Raw genomic sequence first — 23,006 nt, 5'->3', positions numbered from 1 at the left:
TGAGACAACGGGGCCCAGTGAGGGGGAGGTGAGAGCTTACCAAAGACCAACAGTGTCTGCTTCCTAACAGAGCCCGGGACCAGCTCAGTTTACAAGATGGAATCATAAGCCGCCTTCAACCAACCCACACCTGGAAACCTGTTCCCAGGACCCACACCTCAGTCATCGTCGCCTCCTCCACATCCACATAAATCAGTCATCAAGGCCCTGTTGACTCCGTCTCAGTATTCCTCAGCCTGCCACCGCCTCTTCCATTCTGTCCCTCCAACAATCGTCTATTGCTCTCTTGTTGTAAGATGACCAAGGCCAATCGCCCATTACCAGTCATCAAGCTCTTTTGGTGAACCGAGGGGCCTCCGATGTTTAGAGGCAATTGAGGGCCACAGGGCTCCTCAGCCACCTCTTGCCACCCAGGTGCCACAGCACCATTCAGGCAAGTCACAGACTGAATTCTACCACACCTGCAAACGGTTAGGAGCAAGCAGGTCCCCAGAGCATCAAACCAGCTGGGAGTAAGCTGAGCAAAGTCTCTGTTCCCAGGCTCTTTAGGACTTTATAAAGCACTTTACACGGAAGGGTCACCCTGGGGTAGGTACCAGAGTGTTCTGAAGACAGATTTACCTCCCATTTAATTAAATTACGCAACAGAATTCACCCTTGAGTGGCGGACTTGGTCCCTTCGCATGCTAGACCTATATTAGCCTTATTATTAAACCCCATTTGTGCAAGGACACATTCTAACCAATTAGAAATCTTGAACACCATTTATTTTACAAATGAAAATTATTTCTAACATTCTTTATGTTAATTAACAGACCAGACAGTGCAGTTTCAGATAGGGATAATATCTGATGGCAGGCCTGGAGTGTGAGTCCAGTTAGATTAATCCAAATGTTAACTACTCCTAAATTATAATTTAACTTATACCCACATGGAAAGATATATAAAATTATCTTTTTTTTTTTTTGTAAACTACAGGAAAATAACAATTTCTATATTCTGGTAGGTGCTGGCGATAACTGCAGAACTAAACAGAGACAGGCCCTGCCCACAAGGAGGCAGACACCACTCACACAGCCCCACCCACGAATATATACTTAGCTAGAGATGTGCGCTCAGGAGAAACTGAACTGTTCTAGAAGAACCAACAACAAAGACTATGGCCTTGCAGGGGGAATCAAAGAACATGGCAATTAAGCAGAGATCTGAAAATAGAAAAGTCAAGGAAGAGGAGTGCAAATGAGGCAAGAACTACAGGCAGGGAGGACAAGCTGGCAGGACAGACAGACAAAGCCAGAGGGAGGCCCCTGCCGACCTGCTCCTGACCCCCTTTCCTTCCCCATCTGTCCCACTGCAGTAGTCATTTGCAGGCCACATTCCAAAGTCGTGAGAGGATCCTATTCTACTACGTATTTCAAATTTTTTCTTTAAATAGACCCACTTTTTTATATTTACACAAAAGTGTAAAAGGAAATTTTGCACCCTCTCTCTCAATATAAAACTAGCATCACTTTGCCATAAAGGAAGTGGTTGTAAAATCCACTTACGATGCCAAGGATATTATTAATTTCAAACTAGAGATAGTCCCAACAGAATGCTCTCCGTCTTGGGTCTGTTCTTTTGGCTACAAAAGCAGATGAGTGAGTATTAGACAGTTGTTAGAGAAAAGAACTCCAAAATGAGACTGTATCCTTGAGATCTTAGAAGGATTCGAAGAGAAACAAAAGAGGACTAGTGCATCTTGCTCTGTAAGGCAGTTTTAATTTAATTCCTAGTCAGCAAAACATCCAAAACCACCTACACGTACCACCAATGGCATATGTGTGTCCCAGACTGAGAAGCAGTCCTGAAAGTAATATTGCTAGAGACCAAAAATGAGAGGCATGAGGAAGGAGGCATTATCCTTTCATATTGCAGATTAGGAAGCTGAAGTTCAAAGGACTTAAGTGCCCTGCACAAGGCCACACATATAGGATGTACTAGAACCAGAATTGGTAGCCAGGGAATCCAGCTCTAGAACTTGTGCTCTTCATCACTATGACCTGGGTCATATTGTACTGTTTGGCTGATAATGAAGATGAGGAAGGAATAAGGAGGTGGGAGGCCAGGGGAGGGACAGGGAAAGGCAAGCGAACAAAAAGAAAGAAGTAAAGGAGGCAGGGAAGTAGGGAGGGAGGAAGAGGGAGAGAGAGAGAGGAAGGAAGTCAGCAGGCTTATTTAAAGTCCATCAGATACACTTCCTCACCGTGGTTCCTGACCTCAGTCATACCAGAGGAATCAAAGTTGAGTGGTTTCCACAACCTGGTTCCAACACTGGTCTACAAATTCAGAGCCACTCCTCCTAGCTGGGCACCCAGCACATAACTGGCACTCTTGCCACCAAGCCCAACCATAACCTCGGAATCCTTCTCCACTCTGCCTCCAAGAACAGTCAGGGCAGGCACTCGAGGTCAAGCCTTTTGCCAATCCCTCTCCTAGCTTATCCCCCATCCCAGCACACCAATGATCCTTGGCTTTCACCTACTTGGTTAAATGGTAAGCAGGTGATGGAGGCTGTTTTTGTCTTGTATTTTTCAACATTTATAGTCTGATGTTAAGTTCTTAACTTTCACTCTACAACATTTTTTTTCAATTCCCCATCTAATCACCCTAAATGGCAGCTCTCACTCATTAGGTCTGTATTATAAAAGAACCGTTTCAGGTGTAGTGCCTTCCCAATTAAGGAGAAAACAATTAATTTGCTGCTTCCTCCAGCCGAGACTTTCAAAGGGGAGGTAAAGGGAGGAAGAGGATCACCGTGAAACAAATAACTCCCAGGCTTTGTCCTGAGATCATTAGAAATGCCACCTACTGGCTTACACTCTCTGCACCTGTGGTCCAGTCTGGTAAAAGACTCACAGAGAGGCTCCCAGACATTCCAGGTTAGAGACTGAACTGCATGCCTCCTGGCTTTCCAGCAAGTGAATCAATGAATTTTTGGACACCTGGGGTATTCTCTGTTGAAAATCTATCATCAATATTCTCCTCTCTGATCTCCAGCCCCTTACTTGGCTTTATTTTTATAGCACTTTGCACAACCTAGAATGACATTATCCATTTATTTGCTCACTCACTTACTGTGTGTGTCCTCTGGGAGACTATCAGCCCCTTGAGGTCAGACATCCTATCTCTCATCGGCATGCCTGCTCCCAGGTGCCCAGAACAGAACCCAACACACAGGGTGTCTGCATGAACACCTGCAGGAAAGAGGGTGGAGGTGCTGAAAGAAGGACAGACAGGAGATTTTGAAAACAAGCATAGTAATTAAGAACGTGGGCTCTCTAGAGTGGCTGCCAAGATTTGACTCTCAGCTCCAGCATTGGCATGCTGCCCAGCCTCAGTTTTGCCTTCTGGAAATGGGAATAATGGGACCTACTTTAAAAGATTTGGGGAAGGAATAAAATGAACTCATATATGTAAAACATTCAATGTCTGGTAGGTACAGAATAGGCATTCAATAAAACTTAAGTTATTAAACAAGGCCTTACCAAGCCTTTAATTTTTAAAAAAAAAAAAATCCAATTCAGAAGAATCATAACAAGATCTCAGCACACAATGAATTTGTTCTTCCTCCCACAGACATCTAGAATAACAATGTCTAGCTAAGCTGATGCCACTGATGTTGGTTTATAAGCTTGGAAGCCTTCTTGTGATTCTAATACCTTCTTAAAAGAATTCCTGGGGATATGAGATAGTGTGGTAGGTGAAATCCATTCAGATGCCTGGGAATTTTTGTCTTCTGATCCTTTATTGAAGACTCCCGTTTCCCAGCCAGAGAGATTTGCTCTTGATCACCTTCGACACACATCAAATCCCATGAAATCTTCTCATCATTTAGATGTTTATAAATCACACCTCAATTTGCTGATTAGGAATCTATTTGATTTTATCACCTTTATTATAATTATATACTCTCCTTTTTATAAGTAGATCTCATTCAACTTGTAACAACAAGTTCAAGGGCACATATTATACTTCAAACTCCTTTTAACAAAAATCCAATAGCAATAGCAATGAGCATCTCAAAAGTTCGTTTCTAATTTTTAAGATTATAGCAACTGTTCTAAATTATGAACATCAGAAGCAATAAATGCCCAAGAAGAAAAATCAAAAACTTGTACACTGCCTATAATACTTAGATTTGCAAAGAAGAAAGCAAAAGTTATTTTGATGTACAAAATAATAGGTAATAAAGTCTTTTTTTAAAAAAATAAGATCTGGTATAAAATTTGATTCCAATAGCCTTCTTGGCAAAGAGATTTCCTGTTACTATTTAAATGTAAATGAGTCATGAAGGTTGTGTCAGAAATATTTAACTCAAAACCAGACCAAATACAGCAAGAGGCAGAGAACAAAGCCCGACCAAGCAAGTGGAAATAAAATGTTTGAGTTTCCAGATTTTGATAACTTTATGTAGCCAGAAACAGAGGGAAGTGATGAATGGGTACAATTAAGATACTCTACATGCCATTTATTAAATATTGTGTGACATGCAACTGTATAGATTTCTAGCTTAACCAATCACAAATCTAATCAGAACATTTAACACTTTGTCTTGATGGTGCTTTGGAGAATTCAACTATCGATTAAAACATATTTATGTGTCTTTTCACAACACTCCATTTTAAGAGTCTTTGATTTTTTTCAAAGAAGAAAAAAAAAAGACATTTAATTGTGGCCTCAAATGTCCTAACGAGAAACATAAGCTTGAAATCATATCTCTGTTTCAATCCAGTGAAGCAGACATGCAATTTAAAAGAATTTAAAAGAATTAATTACAGCTGCGAGACTGTGGTCTACAGAGACTTTTCCTTAACCAGATATTAATGTAATTCACTAGGCTAATTCTCCTTGTTTGGAGGGAAAATATCCATGTAGATTTGCAATAGAAGATAAACACTTGAATGTGTTCAAGAATAAAAACAACAATGATAATAATAGCTATGACCATTTATTGAGAACTGACTAGGTGCCCGGCACTCTGCTAAGACTTTATGTGTGAAATTTTATTTATTGACAACAACCTTATGATGTGTAGCTATTGTGGTCAGTTGTATTATTGTCACTCCCTCCCCTGTCCATGTGATTGTCACTGCCTCCCACTAGAGTATACAGGGTATGTTTCTGCCTATTTGAAGTAGGCTTGGCCAGGCGACCTGCTTTGGTCAACAGGATGCCAGCAGACATAATGCCATGAGAAACGTCTAGTGGGCTTGCATCATTTACCTCGGCCTCTCGTTCTTCTGCCTTCTTCTACGAGGACAAAACGCCCCCCAGGTCCCACAATGCCCATCCAGGAATGATAAAGGCACAAGGAGTAGCTCTGAACCCAACTGGCCTAGAGTCTATACAAACTGTAGCCAACCCACAGGCCTACAAGCAAGAAAATTAAATGTTTCTGCTGCAGTCACCAAGATTTTTAGATTGTTTAGTATTAATATTAATATATAACATCATTGTATATTAAGCTGACTAATTCAGTGTACTAGTTTCCTAGGCCTGCCATAACAAAATACCACCAACTGGGTGGCTTGAACAACAGAAATGTATTCTCTCACAGTTCTGGATGCTAGAAATCCAGAATCAAGGTGTGGACATCGTTGGTTTCATCTGAGGGCCATAGGGAAAGAATCTGTTCCAGGGCTCTCTCCTTGGCTTGTGGATGGTCATCTCCCTGTGTCTCTTCAATTGTCTTCCTTTTATGTGTGTCTCTGTGTCCAAATTTCCCCTTTTTATAAGATCACCAGTCATATTGGATTAGGGCCCACCCCAATGACCTCACTTTAGCTTGATTGTTTCTGTAAAGACTTTATTTTCAAATAAGGTCACATTCTGAGGTACTGGGAGTTAGGACTTCAACATATAAATTTTAGAGGGACATAATTCAACCCATAGCATTCAGGTACTATCTCTTTTATATTCAGTTTACAGCTGCAGAAATTGGGTTTCAGATAAAGTAACTTTTTCAAGATCACAGAGCAGACACGTGATAAGCTGAGCTTGAACTCAGACCTCTGACAAAGTCTTTGCTCCTAAATCCTTGACTATACTACCTACCCACTACTTCGCACAAGATGCCCAGGGTGAATTTTAGAAAGCTGATGGGTTTATCTATTATTCTCATGCAAACACATATACACACTGCTTATGTACATGTTTTCCCATTTTATTATTTTTATCAGAAATACAGGGACTCTCCCTAAAGCCTTAAAATATAAGGACTGATAGAGTATAAGACTCTTCATTTATTAAATATTTCTGGAGCACCAACTGTGAGCTAGGTCCCCCAGAGGGCAATGATAAGCAAGAACATTCTTATTTCCTGCCAGTATGGAGCTCACAGTCAAATGAGGGTGACAGATGGATCAAACCATTACATGGCTTACGCTGAAATCACAGCTGTGATCCACATTACAAAGCGAAGTTCTTTGAGAGTGTAAAGATTCAACAGTTGTGACACAGAGATGCCAAGGGCAGCTAAGAAGTCAAGAAACTATTATAGCTGAGATCTCAAGCACGAGGAGGAACCAAGTAAAGGCATGGGAGAAGAACATTCTGGAAAGTAGGGAAACACTCTATACACAGACTCATTCACAGAAGGGAGCACAGTATGCCCAACAAGTAAAAGAAGTCCAGAGCATCTACAACTTCAAATTCCAAGGGGGCGTGGTGGGAGACACATTTGGCAAGGCAGTTGTTATCTGATATGATCTACTCAGCACACCTATATGCATAGGTACCATTACCAGCCTCATTTTCACACAGAAATTATGGGGCCCAGAACCTTCCCCAAGACCAACAAGCTGGTATATATGGGAGAGCAGAGGATCTAACCCAAACATATCTGGCCACAGAGGCCAGGCACTAACCACCACACTGCGTTGTCTCTGAAAGCAAAAGAAAATAGGGACCATCACTTAGTGGAATAGCTACTATAATGACCACAAACACCTAGGTTATAAAAATGCCTCTTTGGGGCCCATATACATCCTGTGACTACTGATATATTTCATGGTATTTACACTACCTTATTTTATGATTTCTTTGTGTAAAATGTATTATTTTGAACCTTATGCAATTGCCATTTTTGACTTTGTGTTTTAACCTAATTGATACAATAATGTAAATAAAACATGTGAACTGTTGAGCAAATCATCATGACATAAACAGGCATGCACCACCATCCAGATAAAGAAACAAAGAATGTCAACGGTGCTTCAGAAGATCGCAGAGTCCCCTTCCCAAGGACGTGTGTCCTGGGATGTGCCAAGGGTGGGGGAAACAGAAGCGGTCCACTCTCGGAGTAGACAAGACGGAAAGGAGGTATTTCCTTGAAAAATGATCCACTTTTGATGTCAGATATACCAGGGACACCACTGCCTGTGTCTGCTCTGATAGAGTGATTCTCAACTCGAGGACAGGAAGAACTCAATATGAAATGCTTCTCCCGCGACTTCAACAGCGCTCAGCTTCCTGGTCATGCAGAGCAATTCATCACAGCTTTTGCATGAGACAGTTCTGAGTGTTAATGAACTGCCGCTGCCCGATGGCACTCCTTTCTTGAAGAAAACCCCAACTTGCAGCCCCATCAGTAGAATGAATTGCTAATTGACTGTTGTCCCTGAGCCCAAGACAGCCGAACGAACGTTGAGACCCTGAGTTGGTCTTTCCTCGGTCACCAGTCTTTGGGCTTCTGTGCTTCCTCTGGGTCAGGTAAACGCTCTGCCGTGGAGCCAGCCGGACAGCCGGGGCGTCTGCATGTTTGGCTTGGCTCTCAGCAAAGCGCACTGGAGGCTGGGTTCCAACAAAGCTTAAACACAATTAACTTCACATTTGATGCGGCCTGCCTCTCTCCGCTCCTAATGTTCCCTCAGGACCCGGGATCCAATAAAGTCCGGCATGTGACTAAGAAAGCCAGGCAGAGAAACTGACCAAATATTGTTCAACGCTATATTACAAACCTATGGGAAAAGAGTTTAATTAAAGACCACAACCATTCTTTGGGGAAATGTTTCTTTTATTAACCATTCCTGCCAAACAAAGCGGCTTTAAACAAACCCTGACTGCTTGGAAATTGTGTATGCCTGAGAGTTCTTTTTTCTTCTTAATCTGTTCTGCTTTTTGGATATTTGGTCATTAGGAAAATCAGAAGTGTCTTGGACCCAAGAAATCCAATTTAAGTAAGCTCATTCCACATTTATAAATATGAGCAGATGACATTTAGAACAGACAAACCAACAGGGACAGTTCTAAGTGTGAAATTGTTGTTCAGCATAAAGTATTACCATAAATATATAGAGGAGCTATTTGTGGATCAACTAACAAGTTCAGGGCATTTCAGTGAAATGTATGCAACAGCCTGAATGTGGATAAGACATTTAAATTTAAATGTAGAGGAAATGCAATTCTTTTACGCTGTAGTATAATAAAACCACTAGTTAGTGTCACTGATATGATAGTACCAATTGCAAAAAAGTGAAAAAGCAAAAATTGAAATCGAAGAACCACATCTGATGGGGCAACGAAACTGGATTTTTAAGTATTATTGGAAAAGAAGAAATACCACAGCAGAGCTAAAACATGCATGTATGAATTTTTTAAAACTCAAGAAAATCAGAGGATACGTAAATCTGAAACTGACTCATGAATACACCCAAACATTCCAAGGCCATATCATAAATTGGAGGTACACCCTACATGGAGACTCACTCATGGAGAAGGCACGTAGGACAAAGGGCACAAATGTAAAAATGTGCATGTCATATGAGTTCGCTTTTCTCAAAAATGCCAAGAAAATATCCACAGAAACAGGAAAAACATTCTGGAAACATGGAAATGCTGTAATATTCCACCACCCACATTTCCATTACCAATAAATAAATGCATTTGTTCCTAAATTATCCATATAACATGACCCTCCTACCTGGGCATATGTGCCCCCAAGAGACTGCTTCTTTGCCCAATCTCGGATGAGTTACATGTGGCAGATTGTATTTCCAGAGATGGCTTCCACAGCAGCCCCCATCCCGTGTGCTCTTTTCGAGGTGAGAACTTACATCACCCCATCAAGTGGTGAAGTCTATTTCTATATCCCCTTGAATCTGAGCAGGCTCCATGACTGCTTTGGCCAATGTAATACAGCAAAAGTGACATTCTGCCACTTATACACGTTGCCTTTAACTGGCCTGGCAGCTTCTATTTCCTGCTTCTTGAAAGTCAGCCACCACGCAAAAAACACCATTACCCCGACACCATCTTGCTCTGAGAAGCTGAGCAAGGCCTTGGAAGATGGATGAACGGATGGACAGATAGGTAGGTAGATGTCAAGAAGCTCTGTGGCACCAGGCATGTGACTGTAAAGGCCATCCTGGAGGTGGATCATCCAGTCCCATAGGCACAGTTGATGGCCTGTAGTCCAGACTCAAACTGCCCCACCAAGCCCTTCTGAAATTCCTGACCCACAAAATCAAAAGCAAAATGAATGGTTATTTTAAGCTACGAACTGGGTAGTTTGCTATGCGGCAACAGATAACTGGAACATTATCTTCCACATTTGGATTCACCTGGACAACATGTGCCCTTTGCCCAAGTGGAATTCTAGGCTTTTTACCCTTATCTGAAATTGTGAGTCATGTAATCTTTTAATATTTCTGCAGAAATCTCAATGACACCAACTCTAATGTTCAGTTTTCTTTTGTTAATGAATTAGAGGGAAATATCAGTGTTTTGCAAACTGCATCCTAAGGACCCTTCACCTAAACACCTGGTATTGTTTGTTAAATATGCAGATTCCTGGGCCTCACCTCAAACCCACTGAACACTGATCTTTGTGGGTAGAGTCTAGAAACCTGTATTTTTAAACACTACCCTCATACCCAACACACACACATTCTGATTTCGTGACCTTCTTAGATTGTGGCAGCTGCAGTAGTAAGACATTTGGACCTGTCAATGCCATGATGTCACCTACGTGAGCATACCAGTTGGTACGATTGTGCATGGCATAGGATGAGTCCCATGTACTCACCCCCTTGTTAGTCAAACAACCGAATTATCTGCAGAATAAACTTGCTATGTGAATACCCACAGCTCATCGCAAGTCCACCAGCCATTTTTTCCGGCAAAGGCAAATCAGTTGTAAAATTCAATTCAAATAAGCTTTATCGGGTAATTACAATATGGTATCTTGCTAGGTGGCATTAATAATATCATAAAGAAGAGCGGGTGGGGGGTGGGCCCTGACCTCTGGCAACTCCATTTGGTAAGGAAAGCAGTCAGTTACATAAACAACGCTTCCCATGATGCAGATGGTAACAGAGAGCTACAAAAGCAGCTTTCTACTTTACCTGGCACCTAAGACCTACAGATCTTAAGCAAGAGAACCCGCTGTGTTTGCAAAGCAGATCTGAGAGGAGCTTTTTATTTTCAATAAGGAGAACTTCTTCCTCCAGGATAGAACCACCATAAAGCACAGTCAAACCCTTTCACAATAGACTAGGGAGGAACAATGGTTAATTGAGATGCCCAGGGCCACACATGAGCAAAGCAATGAGGTCAGCAACAAACTATTAATGACACAGATTAATTGTTCGGTGACTGCTATCAACGTGATGACACCTCAAGCTTCTTATGTAGAAGTCAAATTCCAATGAAGGAAGAAATAGTCCCAGCTCAGAAAAAACTAATAAGCAAATAAATGACTCCAGTGCCCACACTGGGACATCATGACTCTGTCTGTGGAGACTTTTAGGACTGGAAACGGTGAAGAATATAATCACTCAGGGTTCAAAGGAAATAAAGGCAGAGCATAGCAACTATGAGAGTTTATACGTTATCTGTGTGGTGTTCATAACTCATTAAAGGCTTCCGGTATTTTCATCTAATCCTAACCATCCAGTGAGGTTGACGGAGCCAGTGTGTTAGATTATAATAATTCAAGATCAAGGGAAGTCAAGTGACTTGGCCAAGGTCACACAATCGTGGCAACAGGAAAGCCAGACTTCCCAGGAGATCTGACTCTACAAGAAGCCAGAGCCGTGTGGAGGGCAAACATTCAGAAGCGCATCTCTATGTGACGAGTAGAGTCGGTGCCCACTGATGGAGAGGTATTCGGACAGGCTGGGCTTTAGGGGGCAGAACCTAGACCTAAACTAGCCTCTAATACTGTGATTTTGTCCAAATCCCTTCATCGCCCCAGGCCTCAATGTACCAGAATCAGTGGAGTATAAGTCGGGAAAGCAGAAGCCGGCTGATGTCACCACCTTCCCTGCGCTTCATAAAAGCCCACAAAAGCCATAAGGCTAGAAAAGCCAAGGAAAAAGAGGAAAGATGAAGATGTATGTCATTGTGAAGAAAGGAGAGAAAGGAGGAGGAATTCTCCCAGACTGGGAAGGGGACAGGCACCTTAGGGACCTGGGAACAGTTGCAACACAGAACCTGTTCCTTGTATGTGCCCTGGGAGGTGGCCGGACCTCAGAAGGGACAGCTGTGTAGAGCAAGGGAAGACGCTCCTCGCTTGGCCAAAGAGCCCCACCTCCTCGCATGGGCAGGGAAGCAAGGAGCCACCAGAACCAAGGGTTCTACACAGCGGACACTGGAAAACAGGAAGTCATCAGTGTGCCCAATGTCTGATCACCCCAAACGTACTGTGGTCAGTGCTTGTGGGACGGGAGGGGGACGCAACCTAAGGATGACCGGGACACCACGTTGCTATTGAAGTGTCTCACTCATTAATTCCTCTGTAACAATTTTTCCTCCCTCATGGAGCACATCACTCTGTCTTCTATCCGGCCCCAGAAGAAATAGCTCACTTGCCTTAAGGGACCATGTTTTATGAAAAGAAAAAAAAGCAACATATTAGACTCACGGAGGGAAAAGTGGATCCACGGCTTTCTCATCTCCTGCTCGCTCCAGGGCATCTGGCTCTTTGACTAAAATGACAAAGCCAGCAAAGACCACCATTAAAACAATTCACCGCTGTGTCATCTCCAATTCCAAGAGATAACCGAGTTGAATTGTGTCACTCTGGTTGCCTTTTGTTTCCTCGGACTACAATCCCTGTTAGCCACCCCAAAATTCTAACGCAGACTCCCTGCCCTCCTGACAAGGAAGGAGACCGGGGCAGAGAAGGCTGTTTCATTAGGACCACCAAAGCATTTTTATTAGCAACTCCATCACATTTAACTAGCTCCTTTAGTAACATAAAGAAAATCTATGTCAGAGGTTTGTCAGCCTTTGATGGATGTTTTCATTCTTGGAGCGTTATTATGGCTCTCCTTACGTGGCCAGGCTGGAGGGGGAGCGGGAGCTGATTAGACGCCGTACTGCATCTGCCGCCATGCCCTGGAGCTAGGATACTGTTAGCCCAGCCCAGCGCTGGTCTCCACAATTACACAGCCCCACTGAACAGGAAGGACGGGCGCTTGTTTCAGGAAGGTTGCTCTATTTCTTTGACTTAGAAAATCCTGAGCCTTTCACTTGGTGCTGGCTTGAAATATTAAGAATTGAGAAGAAATCAATGCATTAGTGATCTGGCCAGTCGGGTTACCAATGCCTTGTTCTGTGTTGAACGGGCTGGATTCAGTCATCATCAGTGATCAGAGTGGCTGGGACATTAGGGCAAAGAAACATGCTATATACTGGCCAAGGCTTTGGTTCTAAGACCCTATACCAAGTTTGTTTGTTTTTTTTAACCAAAGTCTGTGTAGTGTAATTTTTTTCTGGTTATATTTAATTTTTTACTGAGGTAAAAATATACATATATGTTTATCATTTTTAAGTGTACAGATCAGTGGTAATAAATACATTTATATTCTTTTTTTTTGCCTCCTTCCTCTTTCCCTCCCCATCCCCTTTCCCCATCCCTGGTAACCACCAATCTAGTCTCTATTTTCATGAGATCCACTTATTTTTAGCTCCTGTATATGAGTGAGAACTTTCCTGGTTATGAAAGAAATATATTCTCCTTGGAAAAAATCAGAAAGGTATATATTTTTAAAAGGCTATAAATGTCACCTGTAGTGCCTATGGCAGTTTGTATTTTCTCAAAGATGGCCACACACACACACACACACACACGCCCCAGTCCTCAGATTCTTCTTACAATGTGATATTGACACTCATCCACATTGGGAGTCCACGTTCTGCCCCCTTGAAACTATGTGGGTCTTTGTAACTGCACTGACTGATTTGAATTCAGTGGAAGTGGTGCTAATTTCCAAGGTTAGCTCATGACAGGTGATGTGGCTTCAACTTGGTGCTTGCCCTCTTCTCTCTTTTTTCCTCCTCCTCCTCTTTCTCCTCTCTCTCTCTCTCTCTCTCTCTCTCTCAAAACACATGCCTTGGGAGCCCTGAGCTGACATTTAGGAAGCCCCCATGCTAGAGAGATCACATGTAGAGATTAGATAGAGACAGAGAGAGATGCTCCAAAGCCCCAGCTGTTCCAGCCTCCAGTTGTTTGAGTCTCTCGGGCACCAAACATATGGGTGAGTCTTCAGGTGATTCCAGTCTTCGATCCACCCCAATCGATGCCAAGTGGAACAGGGATAAGCTCTGCCCACCAACCCCTCCCAAGCTTGCACACTCAAGAACCAACTAAATTTCGGGGGACGGTTTGCTATACGGCATTGGATTACCAGAACAACCTCATCAGCTGCAGAAAGACATTGACATATATTACTATCAAATGATAAATGAATTTCTCACTCATTCCAAAGCAAAGAAAAACTTGCTCAACCAAGCAGTTTTTGTTCCAGGTGACTGTTTTTATAAATTATCAGTCTGGAATACAGAACCAATTTTCTCTGACAAAGCAAGTTATCTTGGTGGGCCAGAAGCCTGTTCAACCCCTAATCCACCTACGAAATGGATGGCCCGCTAGTAATAGCCCTACAGAATAGTCTTCCAACATGAGAAATGATGTTTCTTCTTTTATTTTGGCTTTGTAGGAATGTATTTGGCCTCAAATATTCTATTATGCCTGGATGTCTCACTACCATAACCAGCGTGATCAATTTCATACAATCAATGGTAAGGAGTTCAATGAGGGGACAGGTGACTATGGATTGTAGTTACTGAGGAAAGTTGCCCAGGAAATTTAGGACTTGTGTTCATCGAGCAGAAGAGGTGAAAAATGGGGTGGACAGAAAGGCAGCACAGTGGCCATGTGTGTCTTTTTCCCTTCCCCAGCTTCCCTACCCCCTATGGCAACTACACTAAAATGTTCATTTTACTTTTTACTTTTCACTCACAGGGCGACCCACAGACCAGCAGCAGCACCTGGGAGCAGGGCAGGAATGCACCATCTCAGGCCCCACCCCAGGGGCCTATTGAATCAGAATCCGCATTTCCAAAGATCCCAGGTGACTGAAGGTGTAGAAGCACTGCCTGAAGAGACCCGCCCATCTTCCACTCACGTCTGTGAGGTCCCAGCGGGGCTGACCCTCAGGCACAGTCAGTCACAGAGACTGGTTCAAGGACAGGCACAAGACTCAGGCCTAACCGGTGAGGGTCGGACGGAGACGTTTGGTAGCACAGGGCAGAGAAAGGAAATTTTCTTTTGAGATTGCTAAACTGGTAAAATGAAAACCATGAATCGCAGTCGTGAAGAGACAGTTTGGAGGTTGGTATTGAACTCCCACCCCTTCCTCACTCTTGTAAATAAGTCTCAGAAAGATTGATGTAGGCGTCAGGATGGCGGAGATAAATGATACCAGTAGCTCTTTATTACTGGAGACCGAAGCCTGACGTAGTCACAATCGTACTCCCTAACTTCACCCCGCAAAACTGCAGGCATCTGCCTTATAGGGGCAGACCTTGCCCTAAAAAGCTCACCGTGTGATCAATAATATGAGTATCCTGAGGACAGGTCACTCCAAAAAGAGAAGGCCACTGAGCTGCACATGCCCAGTTCCTTCTTCCAAATAGCATCAAATGTTGCTCCTCCTCCCTTGCGAAGTTCCTCGCCTCTGCGGAAGGGAAAGGAAGAGTGGGGAGAGGAACATTCCCCCACCCCAAAGCTAGCTTTGCCACCCCATAGGAGAGCCAGCTGGAGAAGCCAGGCCACCCAGAGCCAAGAGGTGGAAAGGGAGGCCCTCGATACCATCCCTTGAGCAACTGAGTTCAGATGAGCCAGAAGTTACGTGAGCCCATAAGTTCAGTTTTATGAAAGTTTGCCTTGAGTTTCTGTCACTTACTGTCAAGCGCCTTAATGTCAGTAAGGCAGAAGGGGTGCTCCAGTGGCACCAAAGTCAGTTACATAAGGGAATTTTGAGGATCATGCAGAAGAGAGCTTTTTGCTTTCTTTGGGGCACTGTGTTCTTCCAACGAGAGAGTTTTGTTGGTTTATTCTGTTTTCTTTTTTCACCACAGTGGCAGGTTTAGCCCTGCGGTTAGCAAGTTACAAAAACTCAAAAGTGAACTGATGAGAATATTATGATAGCTAAGTCACTAGTATATTGATAGTGTCTGGGGCAGAGGAAAAGCCTTTGTGGCCCGACATTTTCATGGGTCTCCTCAGATGTGTGTGACGTGTTGGGTGGTAAAATCACGGTTGCTGAGTCGGGAGGCAGGTATAAGAGAGAATGTGTCATGGTTAAGCTCCACGGAGCTACCCACCCCCAAAAGTGGTGACCCCAATGTTCCTTCACCCAGCCCCAACCCCAGGCTTTGCAGTGATTTCTGACCGTGGTTTCTCACCTTTCCAAATGGAATGTCTGGAAGCCTTAACCCTTCAGGAAAAAACCACTCTGCCCCTCATGCTCACACATGAGTTTCTAAAAGGTCTTGTTTCTTGGAAAAACAGGGAAACACGTTGCTAAAATGTCATGTCGAAATTCTCCTTTTTCACATATACCTCCCATGGGGGAAAAAATCCCCGATTTGGAAGGATGAGCTCATCGCGTGCACACAGAGATTGGGCCGCCCCCGTGCACCAGCTCCGGCAGTGGGCACTGCAGGGACCGAGGTGCATGGAGGAGAACTGCTCTCAGCAGCCTGGGCCGAGCCCGGGAGGCAGCGCCAGGGAAGGCCGGCAGAGGAGGGAAGGCCAACGGGCAGGAGGCAGGAGAAGAGAAGGGTGGACGGACAGGCACCAAGTCCAAAGGAAACCTAGATGTGGCACCTTTGGGAAACTGAAATAAGGAGAGGACAAAGCGGGGGGAGTGGGGGAGTGAGACTGGAAAGGAAGGCAGGCGATCAGGAAGGGAGCTCTGGGCCAGAGAGCAGGCTCGGGGTCTGGCCTCAGTGGGGCCCAGTGAGGATGAGGCTGGTGTCCGCAGTGGGGGGACGGGAATTTACTGACTGTAGCCACCAGTCTTGCCACTGTTGGCTCTGCCTTCCATGGGCCTTGAGATGAGGAAGGAGGAGGAGGGACAGAGTGATTCCCCCAGGCAATCGTGAATAAACGGAAGGGGAGAGGGAAGAAGACACACCAGCTACCATGGAGAAGAAGGTAGAGTCCTGTGAACCTTCAGCCGGGAGTGGCTCTTCCCACACACACTGGCCAGTGGCTCTGAGTCCATCGGCCTCAACAGAACGAATGTTCAACACCCCTTTTACTATTGTGGAAGAAAGTAGTAAATATCCACTTGACAGATAAATTGCTCAACTCCATATATTGCTCTTACCATAATATAACGGAGAAATAAAAAAGAAAATACTTCATTGAACTATTTATTTTGATATATAAATGCTCTAGCATTATTATAGTAGACCAGGAGTCAACAAAGTTTTCCTGTAAAGGACCAGAAGGTAAATATTTTAGGCTTCATGGACCACATAGGGTCTCTGTTGCATATTTTTTTATAACCCTTTAAAAACATGAGTCCCATTCTTAGCTTGTGGGCTGTACAAAAACAAGTCACAGGATGAATCTGGGCCACGGGCCCTTGTTTGCTGATCTCTGTGCTAGGCTAGACCATAGAACAAGACGTCAGTGCTGGCACCTACTTATAATGGGTGGGTTTGCACTTGCCATGTTGAAATAAGGGGAAAATAAGTACACTTGTGTATATTAGTGCATCAGACTACGCTGAATGCCACAGGGTGTTTCAGCAGGGGTGCCATGCCACTAGCAGTGTTGCCTTCAGTAACAAAATTTCAAAACCAGTGAAGCATTCTTAAGTTCCAGAGGAAACTAGAACCTTCCCTCTAATTTTACTGCACTTGCACCCCTGCATGATTCTGTGTGTAGTAAAACCATACGAAAAGTATATTGTACTTATACAAAAAATGGCATTAAGTTCCTGGCTTCTGTTTTCACCCACAAGAATGTCGTGTGGGACATCATGGGGGACACAGGAAAATTCTCTAACATGCAAGACTGTCAGGAGTGCTGTGGAAGTCCAGCGTTCCTTATCCCTGCTCACCAAAGGCCAGCGTCACCCCCACCAGATGTATTTTGACAACCAAATACATCCCCATAAATTTTTTAAAAAGTACTCCCAACAGCAGAGGTAGATACAGAGGTAGAGCAAAAGCCATACAGTTTTGCATAAATATAATTTTTACATTTCTAGGGCTCCTCCCAAAACCTTAGGAGGGGACCTGTAGGGGAAGGGCCCTAAGGCTTCAGGTCATTGGCTTCTCAGTCCATCTGCCTCTATCTTGCAGGTGAGAACATCTGGGACAAGAACATCTACCCTGGACTAGAATTAGATGAAGCCAGAGATTGACCCAGGACCTAGAATCACACCAGCCTGGAGCAGGGGCCCAGTAACATTTACTGAATGAACAAAAACATCTGTGCAAGCCAACTGTGGGCCCGTAATCAGGATGGGCTACATATTTGGGGGGCCCAGTGCAAGATGAAAATGTAAAACTCCTTATTCAAAAATTCAGAATTTCAAGATGGCAACAGCAGAGCATTAAACCAAGCGCAAGGTGCCCCGAGCACCAGCCCTAGGTAACTGCGCAAGACACGTGCCCAGGAAGCCAGTCCTGCCATAAATCAAGCCAAATAACAATCTTAACAAATGGATGTTATCATTTAGTATTTTCATCTCTGTTGTTTCGTTTGGTTTCACAACCCTGGCCTTATCCTGGCTTCCAAGATGAGAAAAGTGATGTTTGTAGAGTAACTTTGGAGACATCTAGGACAGAGGAGAGGAGGAATTAGAACCAGCACCCCTGACTTGTTCCCTGTCCCCAGCTGCCACTCTGCAGCCGTGAAGTCTTCTTGTCCCTGGCCTGCTTGTCAGCCCCAGCATGATGGGTAGGGATTCAAATGAAGCAGGTAGTTCAGGACCTTCACCCCAATAGAGAGATTGTTAGCTGAAAATAAACACAAACATTCACACACCTTGATGCTGGCTTTGCTGAACTCCTTTTCACTGGAAGGCCTGGGCTTAATTTCAGGAAACCTCCAGCCATAAGATGGTACCAATGATTTGCATTGAGTTTTAAAACTATGACCCAGCTGAAAAGGGAGACTTAGCTAATTTTTGCCCAAAGCACTTTTGATATTATTGGGAAAATATCAGGACTAAAGCCAAGACAATGGCTGACTGGTACCATAGTCGAGCCACACGTGATTACATTACTCCTAAAAAGACTTTGCCAGACCCCATTCCTATCGTTGCATTTGAAGGCAGAGCATGTCCACTTTCAAAGTGTGCTACAAAGTAGACAGGAGAAATAGGTGGAGAAAGAGCCTTTGTGATCTGCCCTCTTGAAATGAAAAAATGTTGAAAATGTCTTGTTAGGATTCTCAGAGCTTTCTAGAAACTGAATTTTTAGACACTGGCCAGTTTGATGGCAGGGAAACTGGACACTTCTGTATTCCTGATTATCTAAATCCATTCTCTTAAGCTTTCCTAAATATGTTACAATCTATACATATCAGTGAATTGCAGTATTTGCCAAAAAAAAGGGCTGAGAAATCTGCAAGTAACACATACTCCAAAAGCAGGTTCTCACCCCAAAAGCAACCAAGTTTTATTTAAAGTTCCTGTACCTTAAACCACACACACACAGACTTAAAAAGAAAATAAGGGCCAGGTGTGGTGGCTCACACTTGTAATCCTAGTGCTTTGGGAGGCCAAGGTGGGAGGATCGCTTGAGCCCAGAAGTTCACCAGCAGCCTGGGAAACACAGTGAGCCCCCATTTCTACAAGAAATAGAAAAACTAGCCAGATATTGTGGCATGTGCCTATAGTCCCAGCTACTCAGGAGGCTGAGGCAGGAGGACCACTTGAGCCCAGGAGTTTGAGGTTGCAGTGAGCTATGATAACATCACTGTACTCTAGCCTGGGTGACGTGTGAGACCCTGTCTCAAAAAAAATAAAAGAGGGAATAAATCAGTCTATTCCAAAATGAGAACAAGAGCATAAAACAAACAAAGCAAAAACCGTAAGTGAGGGAAAGCAGGCCAAAGCGAACGGGGAGGGACAAGAACGGTTACCAGTTGTCAGCAAAAGCGCAGCATGAATTACAGCTTATGGAACAAAGAGAATAAGATTGAAGCACCAGAGATATTTCATCATAATCTACATAGACCACTGAGTTTATTTGGTAGTTAAGGAGGTAATGGCTTTCTTTCAAACTCATTTTAAAAGTTCTTTTTTTTAATGGTGGCAATAAATGTTTTTTAGTGCTGAGACTATATTCACTAGAGTGGCCACACGGCCACATTCAGCCCTTGCTAAGGATGCTTAATGAGGTGATGCTGGTTTAGCTAAAATATTCTATGCTGTTTCAACAATTTCATAGTTAAGAGAACTAACTCTCAAGGTATGAAGAGGAGGAAAGAGGTATTTTACCCTGTACGTGAGGCACCCCAGGGTTTTTCTTAAGTATGATGCCAATTCTTTCTTCCTCACGACGTACTAAGTGGCATGGAACTTTGACTGGGGCATAAAAACAAATTAACAGAAGTAATGTATGAAATAAGCTCTTGCCAGCATTCAATTATAGCATCAAGTTATGTTAAAAAGTCTACTGATGTATTTTAACATCAAATAGCATAGAGTTTAGAGGCTATACGTGCTACAGAGTTTCATACATCCGTCAACCCTAAAATTTAAGACCAACCACTAGGATAAAAAGGCATTTGTTTGCTGTGTCTCCAGTTTGAGAGGACCAGGTTGCCACTCAGGGGCTGCAAAGCCAGTTCAGGTTCTCTCTTACTCCTAACCAATTATCTTATGAAGAAATTCCATTTTTACAAGTTCTTTCTCATCGAATGCCTCTACCATACCATCAAGTCAAGCAGTATTTTCAAATTCATTTTAACAGTATGTGAAACATCTCATGTTTTTGACTTGCCATAGTTCCTATGAGCATACAGAAATTTGAATTTTTGAAGAAAAAAATAATGAAAGAGCTATCAAGTGAAGAAAACATCTGAAAATTCTATTTTAAAAACTATCATTTGGATAGCAATTGATCACATAATATATATTTACATATAAATATAAATGCATATTGTATGTATTTTAGGTTTTTATTATAAATCTCCACATTAATATTATAATGCAATAGATTAAAAACAAAGATAATGCATTGAGGTTGAAAAACAAAGCCAAGTCTTAAAAATCACATTGTACCCAACATTGAGCAAACATACCTAACATTGAAGAAGTATTGCAGGTTGATGAATAAACAACTCAAAATCAAACCAATGGGGGAAAAATCTGTTTTAAAAAAATACCAGAGACTTAAAGGCATAAATCATGATTTATAACCCATCCCAACTTTGACCTCATGGAAAGCAAGAAAGCTCAAAGGTGATGCTTCATTATGTATTTATTGCTTGGCCAAACCATTATTCATTGGCCTTCATTTTGAAAGATATATATGGAGTATGTACAAATTCATAAAGATGGAACCATTGCAGGGAAATTTTTATGTGCAGAATTTACCACGATATCCACAGCTAATAGCACAATATGCCTAATTTGTAATTTGCCTGTCTCTTTCCAGATTTATAGCATCACAGCTTTACAGCAGGAAGATGCCAGCTGCAATGTATCATGGGAAGATGGCTGGCAGTTCAAACACAGTCACAGTAATTCTGCAGAGACCTTATTCTTTAACTCTCTAATGAGGATATCACTAAATGACAGCCACTGCCACCACCATTAACACACACAACCGCACACGTGCAAGCTAGCAAATTCCATTTGGAAAGATCTCTATGTTATATTTAAAATGAGGTCAGGTATAAAAGATTTGAGGTGGGATTGCTTTTTTAATTGGGAATGCTTCAATCAAATTAGAGAATCCTCTTTTCTATACCTTTGTGTGGAAAGAAAGACTAGATGACATCACTAGTTTGCATCTAAGTCCAGAATACAATAATCCATTAACCAGACACTGAAACCAGTATTGACTCCAAATGCAGTTTTGAAATACCTAAGAGACCTCTAGTTACCTTAACTGGTGTCATAACAGTCCCAAAATCGATTTAAAAGCATCTTAACATTTTTATGAGATGGCACACCAAGGTGCTGTGCCTGCATTTGAGGAATAGAGGAAAGAGAAAGTCACTTGTAAAAATAAGCTATGTCTGGAGATGCAGGCAGGTCTGAAGAGGACCAGCAAATTCTGAAACTGCATGGCATAGACTCCCCCCCCCACCACCACCAAGTGTGGCCCAGCACCCTGAATTACCAGGATATTTCCCCATCCCTCAAAGCAGCCACGGCCCCTATGCTGATCATCTCCAGCCATGAACGTGTTCACGCTCATCAGTTTACCTAGATAGGACAATGTTGGTACAGTAAAATCATCCTAAGTGATGTTCATCAGAAGAGATGTTAATGAATATCATAGGTTCCAAGGTCAAATTATGTTAGTAAATTCCAAGTTAAACAAAACTCAACAGGGTTTATTATTTTGGGGCTTTTCAGAGCCTCTAATACACTATATGCTGTGAGTCCCTGGAGGGAGATCATCCTACAAAGCTTTTCCCAGGTGATGCAACCACAAGATTTTTCTGTTTGTCTCTTTTTCACAGAATGTCTCACAAGCCTAGCAGGAAAACACCTTGGGGAATGAGGGAACAAAGGAAAGTCTTTGGAACTACAAAGACCTGGGATACAGCTCCTGACACTATTTCTTAGCACGGGCGCCCTTGAGCAAGTGACTCTCTCAGAACCTGGGTCAACCCAGGTGTAACATGGGATATCTGCAGACAGTGAGTGGTGACCATAACCAGCTCCTGTGGAAGGAAACTTCGTGGCACAATGGTTACCATCCAGGCCTTGGGGTATGACCCACATGCTTCAAAACCCAGCTGTGCTACTGTTCCAGCTGCGTGGCCTTTGGCATTGACTTCAGCTCCTTGGGCCACAGATGAGTCAGCTCATCTATAAACTGACTTAAATGAGATGATGCTCTTACCCAAGTGTCAATCAACAGTAGTTACTATCAGACCCTCCCTGGAGAGACCAGAATAATAACTATCAAGAAACCATCCTTCATTGAGCATATGTTGAATACTTGCCCCACTACAGCTGCCCAGCACCCATGTCCCTTCTCAACAGTGGCCTGACTCCCTCTGGACAGTCACCTCTTCCCTTCCTGTGTGATCCTAGTGGGATGGTTATTACAGAGACCCACGCCCATTACAGAAACTGAAGCACAAAGCTCCTTCTTCCCACATCCACATCACTGGTACAGACAGAGGGGGCCATGTCACTTCAGTTTAGCCACAAGGATTCTCTCTGCCAGGACCCTGAGTCTTGGGGGTCCCTGAGACGGAAGATCAGGTCAGAAGTCAGCCATGGCAGGGGTAGCAGAAGCATTCCCATGCCACCCAAGGTGATGCCAGGCACCCTACCTATCCCCAATCCTAAGCCTCCAGCATTCGGCTCATTTACTGAGCCCCCAAAATCCATCCAATCAATTAACTTCATAAACATGAACATTCTTTTCCAGTGGTGCACAGATTAGCAAAGATCAAAGTCTAGAACCATTTAGGTCTGGTCCTTGACAGAATCCAAAGGGGAGAATGAGAAGGACAGGAA

The sequence above is a fragment of the Eulemur rufifrons genome, chromosome 7, assembly GCF_041146395.1.
Source record: "Eulemur rufifrons isolate Redbay chromosome 7, OSU_ERuf_1, whole genome shotgun sequence".
NCBI classification, from domain to species: Eukaryota; Metazoa; Chordata; class Mammalia; order Primates; family Lemuridae; genus Eulemur; species Eulemur rufifrons.
This window is presented reverse-complemented; position numbering follows the sequence as displayed.